This window comes from Sciurus carolinensis, chromosome 18 (genome assembly GCF_902686445.1).
Source record: "Sciurus carolinensis chromosome 18, mSciCar1.2, whole genome shotgun sequence".
Classification (NCBI taxonomy): Eukaryota; Metazoa; Chordata; class Mammalia; order Rodentia; family Sciuridae; genus Sciurus; species Sciurus carolinensis.
This window is the reverse complement of record NC_062230.1, coordinates 23971052-23991573: the sequence shown is the minus strand read 5'-3', so window position 1 is coordinate 23991573 and position 20522 is coordinate 23971052.

The following is a 20522-nucleotide window of genomic DNA, read 5'->3' as shown; positions in this document are numbered from 1 at the left end:
CTCCCATCTAGGATGGGTCTCACAAGAAAAAGTAGGAGCTTCTGTAAAAGTCTTGCCATTTAGCCTGGGTCAGTCTGTTCACATGTGCATTGCTGAACCAAGCAGCATGTCTGGGGAGAGAGAGAAGGCAGGTGGATTGGCTGAACCTAAGTTGTATCAGTTAGCCATTGCTGTGTAACAAGCTACCCCCAAACTTTACAGCAACAAATATTTATTACCTCTCAATGTGTTTGGATCAGGAATCTGGGTATGACTTAGATGGTTTACAGTCTCTCATGAGGTTGGCCAAGGTTGAAGATGCACATCAAGGTCAACTGGGGTGCCCTGGAATTCACTTCAAGCTTCCTGACATAATTATTGATAACTTCAGTTCCTCACCACACAAGTCTTTCCAGAGGGCTGCCTCTGGATGTGGTGACTAGCTTCCCCTAGGGTAATGATTCAAATGAGAATGCCCAACTTGGAAAGCACAGACCTTTTTGACCTAATCTCAGAAGGGACATCCCATTTTGTTGCTGTTTTCTATTATTTAGGAGTGAGTCGGTTGTTTTCAGGGGATTATCCAAGGTGAAACTATTAGCAGGTGGGGATCTTTGGGGACCATCTAAGAGGCCACCTACCACATACATCACGAGCTGCCCCTCTGCAGCAAGGGTCAGAGTGACCCTCAAAACACAGGAATGGAATTACATAGCTTTCTACATAAAAATTAAAATGTGTTCTTGGAACAAAAGGGATATATGCTCAAGAAGTGAACCATCACAGTAGAGTCTCTGCGAATGGGAATTCTGGTCTACCCCAAAGGTTCTTTGCAGCTAGTGATATAGGAGAAGCAATTAAAGGAGTGGCTCACTGGGCTTTGCATTTGATCATGAAGGTCTCCATCATTTCACAGTCAAGTTCACTGCCTAAAATTTCACCCTCTGAGGAATTATAGGCTTTTGCTTTCAGGGGCTCAAAATCCACCAACAAGATGAGTTGGCAGAAACTTTCACAAGATAAAAATCTACATCAGCTAAGACCAAGGAACGCACCACCTCAGAGCTTAGTGGATTTTCAAAAACACTGTTTATTTGGCTCACAGTGGTGGCTTTTCTGGTCTGGCCAATGCAGTTTATCTCTGATGGACTTGCCTGGGTATCTTCAGGCAGCTAGAAGGTCAGCTGGTGACAATGTCGGGACGGCCTCATTCACATATATGTTTGATGGACTGGTCAGTAGGATGGCTGCTTTTGTTCTGCAGGCTCTCTGATGCTCCAGGAGGCCAAGGTGGGCTTCTTCATAGAGTGGTTTTAATGACTCCACAGAGCCAGCCCAATGCTCATGGGTATTTCAAACCTCTGCTCTTGTCATGTCTGCTGCTTTTCCATGTGGAAATTTCAAGAGGTAGAGAAAGAGACTCTGCCTATAGGTGGGAGGCAGTGCAGAACCACACTGCAAAGGCCGAGGGACAAGACAGTGGGGAAGTTCGCGGTCAGTTGTGTATCCATCACACGGCCCGTCCGCGGACTTATTCATGAATTTAGGGAGCATCAAAGAAATAAGACTGATGGGAAAGAAATTGCTTTCCCGTGGTGACTTCAGTCTTCAACAGAGACACACCACCAGATTTTAGGCCTGTCAATTGGATCACCAGACTTAACCTGAGAGCCGATGATAGAGACGCTTCAAACTAACCATGACAAACTTAAATCCTCTGATCTTATTCCTGTCGTGTTTTCTTCTTCTTTTTTTTTTTTTTAAACCTCAAATGCAAGCTGAGATGCTGGTGTAATCAGGAATGAATACAAAGCGAGAGAGATGGAACCAAATCTGGGACGTGCAACCAAGTACCACCCTATCAATATCTGACTCTAAAAACTCTAAAACCAAATGCCTCAGATCTGCTATTTTTTTTTTTTTGTTTTGTTTTGATGTGAGAAAGCTGTGACCCACATGAATTCTGCTGCTCATCACTTCCTAAAGGCAAGCAAGGCTGGTTCCCAAAGAATCCTGATTTCCAGATACAAAGGCCTGGCCCATAGAGTGAACCACTCTCGGTCCATTGTGGATGTTTGTCTCATCAGTTCTGGTCTCTTTGACAGATGGCCTGCTCAAATTAGGCCACATGTCAGGGTGAGATCAAAGTGACTTTTAGAAAAGAGATGCAAGGATGTTCCGTTCTGCTTTTACCCAGCAATTTCCCTTATAAGGTCCAAGAGGCATACATGCCTAGGGGACAATGCCCAGCAGGTGCAATTTATTACTATTTGAAGATACTGCTACTTATTCAATATGGGATCTTAACCCTAATGTGGGTTGGCTTTTATAGGAAGTCCTAGATACACGCGTCTTCTCATCTATGGCTGTTAACAAATGACCTCAACACTTAGCAGCTTAAAGCAATACTCATCCATTATCTTAGTTTCAGTGTGTTGGGAGGCTGAGCAGGGCTTAGCTAGGTCCTCTGCTTCTATTTCTCATAGGCCACAGTCAAGGTAGTGGCTGGAGCTGTAGGCTCATCTGAAGGTGCCACTACCGGAGAATCCACTTATAAACCACTCATGTGGTTGGGCTTAGTTCCTTGTAGGCTCTTAGGTTGGGGCTGCAATTCTTCACTGGGTTTTAGCAGGAGGATACCCTGAGTTCTTTGCCATGTGAGTCTTACAAAATTGTAGTGTCTTAATCTGTTCGCTGTTGCTTTAACAAAATACCTGAGACTGGGTAATTTATGAGCAATAGAAGTTTATTTAACTTACAGTTCTGGAGGCTGGGAAGCCTAAGAACATGAAACTGTATCTGCTGGGTATCTGAGGAGGGTCTTCTCGCTGCTTCATAACATGGTGGTGACAGAGCAAGCATGCTAGCCTGGAATTCTCTTCCTCTTCTTATAAAGACACGAATGCCGTCCTGGGGAACCTACCTTCATCTAAGTCTAATTCCCTCCCAAAATCTTCCCCCAAATACCATTATCATGTGAATCCAGGGATTAAATTTCCAACATGTGAACTTTTGGGGAGCAGATTCAAACCAGAACAAGAAGCTTACTTCATCAAAATGTACAAGGCAAGAAGGCAACATAATGTCTCCAGTAAGAGGGACAGTCCATTCTCCTGTAACCTAATCACAGAGGGACAGTATATCATTTCCTCTGTATACTATTCATTACCAGCAAATTACACACTCCAGGGGACGGAGTTACCCAAGGACATAGATGGGCAAGGCAGAGATCAGTAGGAGCCATATAGAAACTGCCTTGCTCGTAATACGGCCGGGATGAAGGGCAGGGGTATCTTAGCACTGTGGCATCCCGTCCAATGAGTGTGCTCAATTTTTTTGTTTTTGGAGGGGGGGTTGCCTACTTCATTTATAGCTTGTGAACGGCTGTGTTGGGAGCCCATGGGAGGGAAGGAGGGGTGAGGTCAGGGAGAGCCCGCAATGGGGACTGGTGTGCTCAGTCTGGATGAGCCAGATCAACTCTCCTGTGTAGAGGGGGAGTACAAATGGGGAGAGGAAACCACGATCACTCTTGTTCAGAGTTTCTAAGTTGGTGTGGATGGGCAGATGGACACAATTCATCCAGATGAAAAAGATCTTTGGGCCCCTCATGAAGAGAACAGTAGTGAGTGTTTCCTTAAACCCATAAGATTTCAGATTCCTTATTTTGAATACAAAGGAATTCCCTGGAATCCCCAAAATATGAGCACCATCAGCTTGCCTCATGAAAAAGCAGAAAATCAAAAGGGAACTTTGGCTGAAGAACCTCTGAGGTTATTTGACCTCAAGATTATCCTCAGGAAATTCTACTGGTTGTGAATGGAAAGAGCCCAGCAAAGGATTTACAGAACAGATGAGCAGAGAGGAAATGTTTAAGCATTATGTTAAAGGGGAGGAAATTCTGAAAGCAGAACAAGGAGAAAAGACTTCTGGATCTCACCCTCTGCCTTCTCATGGCTCTAACCTGCGCTCGGGGGTGATGTCCTCCCTGTTCTATTACTACAAGGGGTGAGAGTCTTCAGGAAGCCCATGACCACAGCAAAAATTCATTAGACATGGAAAGCATATTTCATTCTTTCATTCAACCAATCTCTTGAGGACCAGTGACTGTTCTAGGTAGGCAACAAATCATGGGCCTTCTTCCCATCAGCTGATGTTCTAGAAGGGGTGCATATGAAGGGTGGTGGGTGAATGATATGATTGCATATAGCAATCCATGGTAGGAAGATAACAAAACAGGGTGGTGATAGGACCCTGGCAGTGTGGGAATGGTCAGGCTGTCAGCTATTTAACTCAAATGGTCAGGGAAGGACCTTCTTGACAAGCTGATAGTTTGAGCTTAATAATAAGGAGCCAGAGGAAAACATTCCCAACTGAGGGAACAGCAAGGACCAGACCTGGTGCTTCACCTATTAGGAAGCAGAAAGAAGGACTGTGTGGCTGAAGAAAGTAAGTCCTGGCAAAGTAGGAGATGAGACCAAAGAGGAGCAGGTGCCTGATCATGGGAACACGTGCAGCCTCGTGGGGAGTTCAGCTTTACATTCAATGAGAATCCCTGGAGACGGTATGAGTTTCTTGTTGTTGCTATAACAAATTATCCCAAATTTCTTGACTCAAAGTAATAAAACTTTATTATCTTATCATTCTGGGAAAGTCAGAAGTCCAAAACTCAGTCCCACCAGACTGAAGTTAAAGTGTTGGCAGATCTGGTTTCTTCTGGAACTTCTGGAGGGGAGTCTGTTCCCTGGCTGTGTCCACCATCCAGAGGCTGCCTGCCTTCCTTGGCTCAGAGGCACCCTTCACCTTCTGTGCCTCAGCTCCTTTCTGTCTGTGATGCTCCTGTGTCCTTTGCAATTAGTGGGCCCATGCAGATAACCCAGGATAATCCTCCCTTCTCAGATCCTTAACATATCTGCAAAACCCCTTTTGCAAGTAAGATGACAAAGTCACAGGTTTCAGGGATTAGGACAGAGACATCTCAGGAGGGCCTTTATCCTGCCTCCCCACAGAGACTTGGAGCAGGAGCGGGAAGAGCATCGTGGGCTCCTGTCCTAGAGCAGAAGGGGTGGAGGGGGCTTACCTTGACCCCTGCTGTCCCTAGGGAGACCATAGGGAAAAGGCTTTACAGAGGAGGGAGGGGACGATTCAGATGACACCTGACCAACTGATTCCACTGAATGACCAACTGATTCCAGTCAAGTGCTCTTTCAGACACGTTGGCTTCAGTCTCTCTCGGGCCGTTGGGATCTGTGTAACCTGCCTTGCTTGACTAGAGGCTCCCTTCACCTTCTGTCCATCAGCCTCTGGACGTTGGACACAGCCAGGAAACAGACTCCCCTCCAGAAGTTCCAGAAGAAACCAGACGCCAAAACGGGCAGGGAGGAAAGGCAGCCAAGAGCAGGGCTTCAGCCGTGGTGAGGAAGACCTGACCGTGGGCAGGTGTGGCTTCCTGAAGATGTTGCCCTGTCAGCCTTCCATCACCCGGTCATTAACCTATCAGAGATTGATTTAGCTCATGGTTTTGGAAGTTCAAGTCCAAGATGTTGCCTGGGACCCCTGGTCAGGGTGTTAGATGGCCATGTCAGGGGGTGTTGGCAGAGCAAAACTGCCCACAGCATGAGCCAAGAAGCAGAGAGGAGAACGGAAAGGGGCCGGGTCCCACAGCGTCCTTAAAGGGCACACCCCCAGTGACCTGCTGGCCTCCTACCTGGCCCCACCTCCTAAGGTTCCAAAGTGACCAGTGGCACCACCCTGGAGACCCGAACTTCACACCTGGACTGTTCGGGGATCCTCACCCAAATCACCGCTGATACCACACCTTCACCCTGGAATGTGTAACTGCTGCCTTCTTTGGAAAAGGGATCTTTGCAGAAGTGATTAAATTGAAGATTCTGAGAGGAAGAAATGACCCAGAGTTATCAGGAAGGATTTTAAATGCCATTACAAGTGTCCTTATCAGAGGAGGTGACGCAAGATGAGGCAGAGAGAGATGTGGTCGCAAGCCAAGGAATAGGACCTCTGCCAGAGGTTGGAGAGGCAGGAAGGAGTCTCCCCTAGAGTCTCCAGAGAGCAAAACTCTGCAGACACCTCAACTGTAGACTTTTGCCCTCCAGAGAGAAGACATTGCTTCTGTTTCAAGCCACCCAGCTCGTGAGGATTTGTTCCAGCAGCCCTGGGAAACTAACATGACTGGCCAGCATCAGATTGTTTGCCTAGGGTCTCATCCAGCTGCCATTCAATGGGCCAAGCTGGGGTTCCCAAACCCGAAGACAAGGGGTGCCACCAGGAAAATGCAGTTGGAGATAGAACCTCACCCCCAGTTGTCCCAGGAAAAGAGATGACAAGAAACCTATGGGGCCACTCTGACAGCCAGGGGACACAGGTGCCTCTAAACTCCTTCCCCGATGGTGCAAGGACTCCCATCTCTGTGGGTACAGTCCTCCTAGGAAGCCCCCAAAGACAGCGTTGCTTTGTACAGTTGATGCCTGGGGACAGCTGGCTCCCCCCGCGATACACCCACCTGAGGTTGGCGCCAGCTCCTTTCTGTGTGATTCTACAGAGTGGTGGAAAGCTACAGAGAATGGACAAAACTCACAGACCATCTGTTCCTCTTCTGTGTTTTGTGAATTTATTTTCAAATGTTAAGCATTTGATAGCAAATCGTCAGGCATCGTCTCAAAACCTCACCATTTGGGTAAAGACGTTCTCTTAAAAAAATCCTCAGGAATCGCTCATAGATCAGCGATTCTCCGGGGTTTGAAAATAGGGGGTGAGTCGTATTTTTGAAACAACATCGTCAAATATTATCATATAATTTTATAACTGGAAAAGGAAAATAAGATGTCTTGTTTCTAGAATACAGACTTCAGGAAGGGAAATTTGACAAGATCTTGCTAGAAGAGCTGGGTCAAAAATGAAGGAATTTCTTAAGAAAGAATAAAGATTCTGGGGCCGGGGGCTTCCTGGAATCTCCTGGCCATGGTGAGAGTTTTCTTGTTTATCAAGAAGGGACACAGGATATGCACAGGTCTGTACATGTGTGTGTATGTATATGTCTCCATATGTACACATACACAAGCATACATACGCACACATATAATGCATAACACCTTCAGTATAATGATGTGTCACTTTGATTCGATTCTCAGCATGATTAAAACGTGAGGGTTTCACGATAACTGAGGGTTAGGAAGGATGTGCTGGGATTGACAAGGAGAAGCAGATGGTACCAAATTCTGGGTCCCACTGGGAGCAGAGACTCTCACTCCAAATTCAATGGCTCCCAGCAGGAGTAACATTGTCCCTGGGCGTCAGAGATAGTCTGGGGATGCTGAAGGCAATGGAGAAATTAGGCAGGTCTCTAAATTGGGGTCTCAGGCATCCACCCCTAAGCCCTCTCCACCAACATGACAATGAGAACTGAGGATGGAACCCCCGGACCACGTTCCCATTTCCTCATACAACTGCACAGAATCTTACCCAGGTCAGAATCAATTTCACCCAGGTAGGAATGTTCCTCCAGACCTCCAGCGTGGCAGGGATAACCTGGACTTTGGAGCCACAATGATGGAATTCCCAGCTCTGCCACATACCAGCTATATAATCTTGGAAAGGAACTCGAAACCTTCCATGTCTTCGCATCCTTAAAATAGGACTATTTTAGGATCGTTGTGGAGATTGATGGAGACAGTGCCTGGAACATAGTATGTTCTGTGTACCTGTCTGTTCTTATTTTTATTGACAATCCAGGCCGTTAAGGCAAATCCATGAAGCATTTCAGGAGGGAAAAAATTAGAGTACTGTGACCCAAGAGTTCTTGGCCTGAAGAGCACTTGTCTTGTTTAAAGTGCAGTATCTGCTGCAAGTCACACCTGCTCAGGATGTAGCCCAGCAACGCCATCTTTTCCCAATCCACAAGAGACGCAGGGAAGCCAGATTTTTATGTGAAATGTCCTGATTTTAAAATATAGGGCATTAATTCTAATTTTTTTAAAAAAAATTTTAGGCTGTGCAAATATAATGTGTCCACTGGGCATAGCTGTTAGGTAAGCCACAAGCCTGAAATCTCCAGCACGCAAGATCAATGGGCATTCATTTTCAATCCTTTTAAGTAAATTCTTAGGATATTTTGGGGGCCTTTCATTCGTATTCACTGGACATTGTCATTTACAACAGATTAATTTAGCACTTAGATCTGTCTAGTGCTTAGACACTTAGGGTTTTGCCATATCAATCCTCACAACAACCCATGAGGTAGGTACAATTTCCTTTGCCATTTTGCAGTTGGGGAAACTACAAGCTCAGGGGTATTAAGTAACTTGCTGGAATTACTTAACTAACTTGGTGGATGTTAACTAACTTGGTGGACGTTAACTAACTTGGTGGAGTCAGACTTTGCATGCAAGTTTCATTTAAAAAGTTTAGGATTAATCAACTTTCCACACATACATGCCTATGTTGGCATGACCAGAGTCGCCCCAACGTGTCTATTAGGAAGGCAGCGCATTGCGGGGTGGTCCTGGGATAAGCAGGCTCTTCCCAGAACCCAAGTTGTCACCGCTCAGCAAAGCCCCACCACACAGAGAGAGCGACTGCCCACCCAAAGTCAGCGTCGGGCCACTGAACGTGTACGTGTGTCCAGGCGGCCGGTACGAAGCCCACGTCGTGGCCACCTAGGGCCCTGTGCCCTCACTGTGCTGAGCACTTCTTACCGAAGGAAACACTAACATGTCGAATCTCTCTGAGGCACATGCTCTTTCTATCGTCCCCACTTTATGTGGACACTGAGTGAGAAGAGCGGAGCCATTAGTCCAAGTCCGCTCGGGCTGGAACAGGGCAGGGTGTGAATCCAAGCAGGCCAGTTCCCGGATGCATGTCTTCTCTCCACTCTGTTCGTAAATCAGTTGAGAACATCCATTACCTGAGGCTATGTCCGCTGCCGGAACACCCTGAGCAAGAGAAAACACAACCCAGGGAGAGGTTTTTAATTAAGTTAGAGACAACACTGAACATTTTGAGGAAGACGCTGTTTGTTTTATAATAATGAGAGTTGCTAACTTTTATTGAGTTGTTACTAGATTCCTACCACGGTGGAGTTCACTTTAACCTCACATAAACTCTAGGAGGTGGAAGTTTTTATGAAACCAACTTTACAGATGAGAAAGACACATCATACAAGTGCCAGGTAACTTGACAAAGGTCATACCCCTGATAAAGGGCCATGCCAAGGTTTGAAGCAGGTCTGTCTGACCCTAAAACTTGTGTGCTTGTGTCTTTCATTAAAAATTTTGGGAACTTGTATCTTCCTGAACAGCTTCTGCTAAGGAAGTTCAAATCAAAGTGTTCAGAGACTAATTGCTACTCAGATTGTTATGGTTGGGATCTGGAATGTTCCTCCAAAGCTCTTATTATGAAAGCATGTTCACCAAACAGCAAGGTTCAGAGATTGGGGTTTTAGGCACTGATGAGGGCTCTGACCTCATCACTGGATTAATCCATTTTGTTGGATTAATCCACTGATAGTTGAATGGGCTCCTGGGAGGTGACTGTAGGCAAGCGCCTCAGGCAGGACATAACTGGAGGAAGTAGGTAACTAGATCTGTCCCTGGTCCCTTCCTCTCTCTTTCTGCTTCCCTACTGCCATGATATTCTGCCTCCCCTTGGGCCCAGAATGGTGGAATGGGAAAATTGTGGACTGAGATTTCTAAAACCATGAAACCAAAATAAACTTTTCCTCCTCTAAGTTGTTCTTGTCAGGTATTTTGGTCATAGTGACGAAAAACTGACTGAGGCACAGACCTCGAGTAAACTTCCTGGACGTGTCCAAAGAGAAGTCCACATAACTATAGTGACCAGGGTTTAGAATAGAGCTTCACCAGGGCGTCTCTAGGACATCCCAGAGGCTCCAGGTCTCAACCATCCTGCACCCCAAAGTGAGAGGACCTTGTCCCCTGTCCCACCCCTGGCTAAATGCAGGGTGTGTCCTTCTGCCTTGGTCCCTCCTGTAACCCAAAACCTGTCTCGAATTAAGTGCAAATGGTGGCCTTCCTTAGGATTACAGGTGGCGAAATCCACCTCAAATTGGGATCATTGAAAGAAAAACTATATATTTCTTTAGGTGATTAAAAGGTCCTGGGGTTGTCTGACTTCAAGTACAAAAGATCCAGACACCCATAAGTATCAGAAAACTGTCCCTCTCCACCATCACCTAGTCTTCTCCATGATTTCACTTCCTTGGTGGTCTTTGGAAGCTCTAGCCACTAACCCCAGGGCTTAGCAATACCAATAGAAGGAGTATTTTTTCCCAATAGTACCAGTGAGAATTTTACGATTGAGTTTTATTGCCTCAGCTTGACTATCCATCTCTCTAACTTAATTATCTTAAGGCAGGGGATAAATAGCAGACTTGCCAAACTTGGGCCACATGCTCACCTCTGGAGTAGGGCGAAGGTAAGAGACAATCACTTTGAATCACATGGAGCATGGCTGATTTTCCAGAGGCAAATAATATACTTCAAAGAAGGGGAATGGGCTGGGCTCTGGGATGATAGTAATGACAGATGTCTTCTGAAAGAGCAGCATGTAGGGTCAGCTCCCTTGGGATGCTAAGGTTCTAGGGTCAATCCTATTTAATTGATGATGTGTTTAATTATTCAGAATTAACAGAAGGTGCTTGTGACCTCTGAAGCCTATAGGAAAGGCAATGTTTAGTCCATTTTCTGCTGCCATAACAAAATGCCCAAGACCAGCTAATTTATAAAGAATAGAAGTTTATTTGGCTCACAACTTTGGAGGTTAGAAAGTTCAGGTACATGGTTCTGGCTTCTGGTGAGGGCCTTCTTAATGCATCATAAATGGCAGAGGACATCACAGAGCAAGAAAGAATAAGCATGCTAGATTGAGTTTCCCTTCTTCTTCATATAAATCCACTAATTCCACCATGAAGCACCTCCCCATGACCTTATCTAATTCTAATGATGTCCTAAAGGCCCCACCCCTTAAATACCATCAACATATAAATTTGGGGCTTATATAAGACACATTGAAACCAAAGCAAGCAATAAATTTTTTGCTGGTATAAATAGTGAATGTTACCTCTCTGGGAAGATCGCACAAATATTTCTTGTTGATACTATCCATTTTTACCCTCAGTAACGATGGTTCAAGTTGGGTTAGCCCTGCTCAATACTTACAGCCTGAAGCTGTGATAGGTTTGTCTTCCAGCCATAAGGATTGGTTCTGAGGTGATTATGGGATGGGATTCTTACCAGAATCATTGTGCCCTGGACATTTAAGCATTTTTTTTTTAGAACTACTATTGGGGAGAGGAGTTTTCTCTTTTCAACTGTCATTGGCGGTGAGAGGGTAGGTTGTTAACTAGGAGATCCTGAGGGTCACTTTTCAACACAAGGACAGATTTGGCCTGGAAAAGGGTGCAACCCAGAGAAAACCAGAGCTGAGATGTGGGTCTGAGCCTCTGTACCCAAGAGTCCCTGGACTTCACAGCTCTTTGAACCAATTGATCATCTTTCTTTTTTTCCCTTGAATTAAAACAGATTGAAGTGCATTTTTCCATCATTAGCAACTGAACATTGTCTCACTCCTAGTACTGAGATTTAAAAAGCAGCTCTGCCTTTTTTTACAAACAGTGCCATCTTGGGTAGATGGGTTACTCCTGCACGCCTCGGTTGCCTTCTGCATGGAGAAGAGACGTCTCTCTTACAGGGTTCCCAGGACCGTAACAGAGGTGAGAGCTGATGAATAATCCCACGGTGTGCGCTCCATACCTGCAAGTTACATTGGCATTGTGAGAGCAAAATAAATAAATAAATAATTATAAGCGAGTAGGAGGCAAACCAAACTTGAATGTCTGTTGAAGCCAAGAAAATATTTGATGTAGACAATGAAAGCAGGCTGGACACAGGTGATAAGCAGTGCTGGAGGGGACAGCCGGAGAGCAAATGCCCGGCTCAGACTTGCAAAGTCAAAATCCCTACGAGCAACCAACGAAGCCATCCCGAGGGCTGCTAGCTCACAAATCCTGCAGAAAATGGACCTGCTGGTGTTTCAGGTGAGACCCAAGCCGTGAGCCATGAGGGGCAGCTGCCCGATCCTGAGTGTTCCTGTGAATGAGAGTTCTAGAGAAAGGAAGCCCCATGATGTCCCCCACCCTTTCTCCCATCCTGACCCCCTCCCCCTCCCAAAGCGAGAGGATGAAAGGGCCTCTGAGTCCATGCCTCTCCTTTTCATTTCCAAACGGAACATGACCACTCTTTATTTTTAATCTCCTCTTCTCCTAGTCTATGCCTTCGAGCAGCTTTTCTGGGGAGAAAGTGTTTGCGCCCACACTGGCAGATCTGAGCCTTTGGCCACGCGCCGGCTGCGATGGGCTGTTGCCATGTCCACCCACCCCGGCAGCCTGGAACCCAGCCTCAGGAGGGCTCATCTGAAAGCAGAATGCACTCTGAGGACAGGGGAAGTCAAGGCCCACAGGTGACCCCGGGAGGACAAGCTACCCACCCTGTCTGAAGGAGAAACCGCGTCAGTAAAGAACTGCAGGGAGCCATCGGGGTGGCCGCTGATCACCACTCTGTACAAAGGTTTCTCACATGCTGGGGTTCTCCGCGTCTTCTAATTTGATCAGATCCACTCTAGAGAGAAAAAGAAAGTTCCAAGAGGTTAAGAACTTAGTCACAAGCTAACAGGCGGCAGAGGCAGCCCCGAACCTAGCTCAGTGTAGATCCAGAACTACGACCCCCTTGCCACACGATAATGCTTGTCGGGAGAGAGAGCATTACTAAGATGACGTGAATGTCCTGAGCTGTTTGACAATTGTATTTACCATTGATAATTATTAAAGAATCATCTGATCCAGGCATCATTTCCTCCTCTCAACTGGAATAGTGGTATATAATGACAGTATTCCACAAATCCTTTGATGCCCCTCCCATCAAAAGGGAGAGACCAGTTCCCCTTGAAAATGGGCTGGCTTGTCATAAATAGAACGTGGCAGAAGAAACACCTTGCAGTGGTGAGACTGGATTAGGAAAGCTTGGAGCTTTCCTACCTGGCTCCGGGTCTTGCCGTACTCGACACTAACACAGAGGAAGCCCGCAGCACAGGGAGGCCGTGGGTAGGTGCTCCTTCTGATCACCCCTGCTGAGGTCCCAACCCACAGTCAGCATCAACCCTGAGACAGGTGAGCAGGGAAGCCTTCGAGATGACTCTTGTCCCAGCTGTCATCCAACTGAAACCTGGGATGGCAAGGGGATCTTAGAGCAAGAACCCCATAACTGATCCCAGTCAATTCCCAGAACTGTGAGGGATAATAATAACTGATTGCCATTAGGAACAATTAGGATAAATAGTTCCTATAACAAATGATCAATCTTTGGGCTCTGGCTCATGCAAAAAATAAATTAAAAATGATCTCCTTGACTCATATGATCAGACTCCAAAGTAAAGAGGCTTCATTCCTACAAAACTTGGTCTGGCCTTTCTCCAGCATTTTTACTTTGGATTTTCATGCAGATGATAATTCACGCTACTACTTCTTGAGAGCTTCGTGTGAGTCATGCAGAGAGCTCCGGTCTTTACCTGCATTATTTCCTTTGGATTCAAAATATCCTCAAAAATGGTTTCACCATTTTTTCTGGTGCCAGATAGGATGCAGCAAGGGTGGGGTTTTCACCAAGTCGCTAATCCAGCGTGTCTTTCTGAAGCTGCTATGATATTCCACTCACCACTCCAGGCCCTAAGAACAATCCAGATGGGGTTTTTGCTCGAATAGTCCAGCATAGCACAAAGGTGATAAGAAAACAAACAAGTAAGCAAATAAATGTTTTAATTCACTCATGTAGTCGTAATAAAATAGCATGCCAAACAACAGAAATATTTTTTTTCCTCGCTGTTCTGGAATCTGGAAGTCCAGAATCAAGGGGTCAGTTAATCTGGTTCCCCTGTGAGGGCTCTCTTCCCAGATTGCTCAGCAGAAAGCAAATGACAAAATGAGAGAGAACGCTTATCTCTCTTCCTTTTCATTTAAGGTCATAAGTCCCATCATAGTGTCCCCACCCTCATGACTTTGTCTAAACTGAATTATCACCCAAGGCTGCAATAACTCAATATAAAAGGAAGAAGGTTTATTTGGGCTCATGGGTTCAGAGGTTTCAGTGCATGGTTGGTTGGCTCCATTACTTCTGAGTCTATGGCAAAGCATACATCATGGCGGAGCACAGGGTGGAGGCCATTCACCTCATGGAGGCCAGAAAGCAAACAAAAAGGCAGGAAAGGGTTGGGGTTCCAATATCCCCTCCAAGGGCACACCCCTGTAGCCTAACTTCCTCCTACTAGGCTTCACGTCCTAAAAGTTCTACCTTCTCCCAATAGCACTGCAGGCTGGCACCCAGACCTTCAGCACATGGGCCTTTGGGGGCATTCCAGATTCAAACTATAGCATTGACCAAGGTAAAGAACTTGAGACTATTCTAAGCCAAATGGGAAACTCGAAAGGTTTGTGTCTGTTTGTTTGTTTCAACTTGGTAATGACATGATCTGGCCAACTTGTACAAAGTAGTCATTTCTGATTGTTCCATGGACCATACCAAGATGGGAATGGGTGGACTAGGAGACTCCAGGCATTGCCAACAGAGGAACATCTATCTCAACTCCTGAATTTGACTGAGCCGATCGCCTCCAGGATCCAGAATCTGAGCTGTTCTGCCTCATCAGAGCAATGTCTATCCAGAAGTGAGCATCTTCTATCCAGCAGCAGGAGATTGACAAGACAGTACACACAAGAGCCCGGATGACAAGTTCTGAATTCAGGAAAGGAGACTGGGTGGGGCCTTGGAAAGGAGGGGACAGCCATCATGATTTCCATTCATTAAAAGAGAAAGAAGGAAATGAAATAATTAAACATCTGATTCAAGAAGTTAACAAGGAAAGCGAAAGTATAGTGTAAGACTCTCCACTGGCAAACTGGACACGTGATGAAATTGATATTTTATGTGGAAAATAATTACTAAAATTCATTTAAGGTTTAAGACAAGACAGTGATCAAGAGGGTAGGCCCTGCCATCAGATGAAAGTGGATTCAATTCCACCACTACTTACTGGCTGCATGGACCTGGGGGACACTCAGTTTCTTTGTTTCTAAAACAAGGATGAAAACAGTCCCTACCTAGGAAGAAATACAACACAAAGTGTGCAGAAAATCTGTGAAGCAATAATCAAAGATCAACAAGGGAATAAGGCCAGATAAATAGAATTAAAGAGTGATTATTTAATAATGTCATTCCTTTCTAAATGAATATATGGGTTTGATGCAATTTTCATAAAAAGCCCTATGCGATTAATCTTATTTTTGCTATATTTGTTTCCCTTTGGTGGGAAGGAGAAGGATTTGACAAAGTGACCCTAAAATTCAGCTGGAAGAATGAATGGGCAAAATAGCCAAGAACAATTTGAAACTGGAAAATCATTAAGAAACACTCTAAAATAGATATTAAAATAGACTATAATGTTTCAAAGATTAAAATAGCCAGTACATAAATGTTGTAACATAGATCAATAGGATTTATGTTACAATAATTACCACCGAGTCGATGGAATAGAACAGATAGCTCCAAGACAATCTTTCATGTACCTGACTTTATTCTGTAATAAAAGTGGCCCGTCCAAGTCTATGGAGAGAGAAGAAAGACACAGTAAATGATGCTGAGACCATTGATTAACATTCGGGGGAATAAATAAAACAAAATTAAATCCTCATCTCACTTTATACATCCGTGTAAATTCCAGATTGATTAAGAAGTATAAAGTAATTTAAAAGTTAATTAAAACTAATAAATAAACGAGACAAAGTTTGGGCAACTTTGTCACTGGATCAAGGGCATCTGACACCCAACTGCTTCTCTTTGCTCCTAATTCCCTCATTTTAAATACACAGGAAGCTGTGGACTAAGTGTGCACGTATGTGATGCAAGCATGTAAGACCCAGAATACACGCACATGTGCGTTCTGTGAGTGGGGCACACATGCAGACGCGCACGCTCACGCTCACGTCCGGACGCGCACAGTCGCAGTCACACACACACACGTCCAGTCGTGCACAGTCACGCTCACACACACGTCCGGTCGTGCACAATCATGTTCACACGCACTCACACCACACAGGTCAGCCCCAAGCTCCCCGGCGTGCCTCCCACTGCCCTGGTCACTGTGATGGACCAGGCGTGGAATCAGAGTGCAGGGCAGCAAGGTATTTTGAAGGACTGGGCGTGTAGACCAGTGGCAGAACCCTGGCTCAGCACGCATGAGGCCCGGGTCCCCTCCCCAGTCCTGCAAAAACAAAGAAAAGAAAAAAAGAGAGATTTTGAGAGAGAGAAAGACCACGTTTACAGAATTTTTTTATTATAACATATTGTTATAATTGGTCTATTTTGTTGCAGTTATTATTGTTAATCTCTTACTGTGTCTGATTTCTAAATCAAAATTCATCATAGGTATTTTTATGGAAAAAATGCTATATATAGGTATGTTTAGGAAAAAACACTATGTCTAGGGTTTGGTTCTCTCCATGGATTCAGGTATGCACTGGGAGACTTGGAACATATCCTCAGCATGGATAAGGGTGGGACACTGAACACAAGCATATGTGTATTTTATATATGCTGTGTGTGTGTGTATACTGCATATGCTTTATATACTACATATACTAAGTAGAGCATATGGTATATTCACATATATAGTATTCATATATAATATGAACTCATATAATATATAATTCATATATATAATATTAACATACTACTTACTATATATAATATTCTATGTGCTATATAACATAGATACTGTATTATATATATATCCTTGTTTCTTTCATATATGTATTCAATATATACTATGTATTATATATACTACATATTATATATAATATTCTATATACTATATAGAATATATATGAAGAATATACGACACACTATATAATATGCTATGTTATATATGGAACATATGAGCATCTGTACATATATGTAGGCATATGTACATATATATGTATATGTGTATATCTGTGTGTATATATAAATATATTGTATATATATTCTATATACTATATACACTGTGTAGAACATATAGTATATTAATATATGAAATGTATATGAATATATATCCTTAATGTCTCCTTTATATATATTTCAATATACTATATATAGTGTATTCATAACATAAACATACTATGTGCAATATGTAATAGTCTATATAGTATATAGAATACATAGAGATACTATATAAAATGTATAGAGATACTACATAGACTCTAATGCTATATAAATATGTATGAAAGAGAATATACTACATATACTATATAATATTATATATGGAATATATGTGTGTATGTGTATGCATAGATGTATGTACGTGTATGCGTGTGTGTGTGTGTGTGTATACACATGGGAGACACTAAGGGTAAAGCTTTCTCTGTGCTGGAAATTATGGAAGGCGATCATCCATGTGTTTAAAATTTTAAGAGTGTTTATATTCAATATGGTGCAGATGAGACAAAACTCAAAAATGGATCTTGATAGGTGTTGGGAGGATCAATTAAAAAAAAAAGAAAAAAGTCTTCAGTTAATGTAATCAAGTGAGAAAAGACACCCTTAAGAGAGAAATCAGAATCACAGATAAAGCAATTTAAAATATGAGAAAATATTCTGCATAAATTCATGTTGATAAATTAGAAAACATTTAAGAAAATTGATCATAAGAAAACATGTATGGCCAAAAAAATAATGATTCCAAAAGAATTTTTAAAATCCAAGATACAAAGCAATGGGAAAGACAGAAAACCTAATGGACGTGTGGCAGTGGGCACAGGTGGTTTGTGGATGAAATCAGCTCTGCTTGGGACAGACTGATGGGAGTTGGTGGACTCTGTATGTAGATGTCTCATCCCTGAGACATCCGGGTCCCCTGCAGCCAGGGAGCTGACTTAGGACTGGCACAGGCGACAGATCGTAGGGAGGACAGGGGGTGGGGGTGCCGCAGCAAGCCGAAACAGACATGCCTCATGGAAGGGGACAGATGCTACTCCTCCGACCAACTGCTGGCAGGAATATGGACCCACGTTGAATTCAATTCAGTGCAAATTATAAAACCAGGCGGGTGAAGCCACATCAGCAAACTGGGAAGAACCCGCGAGCTACCAGTTTGCAAGTTCTCCAGGAAATGCTAAAAGTGCAAAAGATTTAGGGAAGCTGAGCTCGGTAACATGATCTGGAGTCACTTTTGAAACTCCTTTTTAGAAGAGAGAATTTTGCTAGTCAGTCCTTCCAAGTGGGACATTATGCTCAATAAATTTGGGTCAACACTGAGGCAAGCCAATTGAGTAAGATCCAATAAAGACTTCATCCTTTACCTCAATCTGGGCACCTCCAGGCTGTGCGGAGGGAAAGCCGGACTATATGTACATTTCATTCACTCATCCAACCAATAGTTCCTGAGTGTCAACCATGTCTCATGCGCTATTGTAAGCAGGGACTGAAATAGGGAATGAAATAGAACACTTCTCTGCCCTCTGGAACTTTCTGTTCCAGAGATTATAAAAATGAGCAATGGGCAGAACCCAGGGTCTCCTGGTCAATTTCAATTTTACGAATCTTACTTTTATAATTAGGACTCATTAACAGGCATTCGAAACCCAATCCTGAAACAATATGTGTCTAGGTCTTAACTTCCGAACAATCCAGCAGGGAGGGCCAGTTAATGGGGCGTAGAGATGAACAAGATTGGCTGCAAGTCAGGAACTATTGCAGCTGGCGATGGGCACAGGGAATTCATTCATTTGACTTCTCTAGCCATTTTTATATGAGTTTGAAAGTTTTTCATAATGATAAGATATGGAAAGTCCAATGCTGTCAAAATCAAAACTACAATCTCACATTTAATTTAAAGTCGTTCCCTATATCTAGTCCCAGCCTGGTCATGAGTACAGGACTTTCCCTGGGGAGGAGTCTGGGATATCCTCCTCCTTCTGTTGCTGACTCCTCTGGGGTCAAGATGGCAGTAGGGAGTGGCAGAGGGTGAGAGGCAACTTACGTGATGGAGGTTGGTTCTCTTTGGCTTCTGCTGCTTCTCTGCAGCATCAGCATCCAAATGCTATTTTCCTTGTGGGCAATGGTTATAAGAAGAGGGTTTGAGCTCAGTTACTTTCCTGCGCATCCAAATGGTACCCAGTGCATCTTTGCCCTCCCAGTCCCTGGGCGTGGAGGCTGCCTTCCTCATGCCCCGTCTCCCTGCCCTGGAATGGTGGGGTGCAGTCTTGCCATCAGAATTCTCCAGGAGGGATCCAGCTACCATTCTCTGAGTGTCCCCATGAGTCCCCAGTGCCAGACAACACTCAGCAATGTTACCCAGTCCTTCCACTTGGTGCTCTGCTCTGAGCCCCTGCTTGGATCGAGGTACCAGCTTGGAGTCTCTACAGCTCAGCAAGCACTGGCCAGGGAGGGAGATCTCACTTTTCCCCTCTGGAAGGTCTCTAATCCCTCCAGCGAGCAGATTGAACTTCCTCCTCACTTGGCTCCACCGTGGGGCTGTGGTATAACAGCCAAAGCACCGGTCCCTCCTCACTGGTCCCTCCAGCCTGCACAGTCTAGATGGGCAATGACAGGACCTGTCTGGCCATCTCGTCATAAGCCAGGGGAGTCATTTGGCAGTTTTTTAGCTCTGGATATGGAAATATTCTGTGCTTCTTGTTTTCAGGTTTAAGACTGTGGCCAACATCACAAGCCAACAAGAGAAGTCCCAAACTACATCCTATTTCATTGATTTCAGGAAGGATTCCAAAGTGGTTCTAAGCCTCTTGGTTGCCTATTGAGGTGTTTATCTCGTCTCTTAACAAAGACACTTCTGAATTTCTGATGCCTCTGGGTCATTTTGTTTCCCTAGTACGAGTCTCAAGGAAACTGATTAACCACGTAAGTCAGCCATTTGTTATTCCAAAGGTGGCAGATTAAAACAAATCTCATTAAGGAAGCCAGCTTCTTTGGCATCATGATTTTATTTATAGCCACCGCTGACATTTATTGAATACTTAATACATGCCAGGCACTGTGTTCAGCACTTATGTGTATTATCCTATGGAATCCTCATTATTCAATAAGGAAGACCCATTGACCAAAGAGATAGGTCCTATTCCTATTCTTATTTTTGAGGAAAGAGTGGCACGGATAGGTTATGCAAATTTCTCAATATCACATAGCAGTGATGTCATTAGGATTTGAACCCAAGTTCCCCTATCTCCAACCCCATACTCTCTACCAATACCATCTGCCTTGCACCAAACAGGATATTTGGTATTCCCATAGATTTGAGCTTTACTCCCAAAATCTATTATGGATTATAGGTGAACAAAGATTCTTTCTCCTGGTTCTCCCAGTGAAGTTTGTCCAGGACACCTTTTGGGAGTCTCTACCCTGAGTCTGGTTTCCATAGCCAGGTCTTAAAGAAAGGCCAGTTCCATATTTCTTCTCTCCCACCCCGCCATGCCT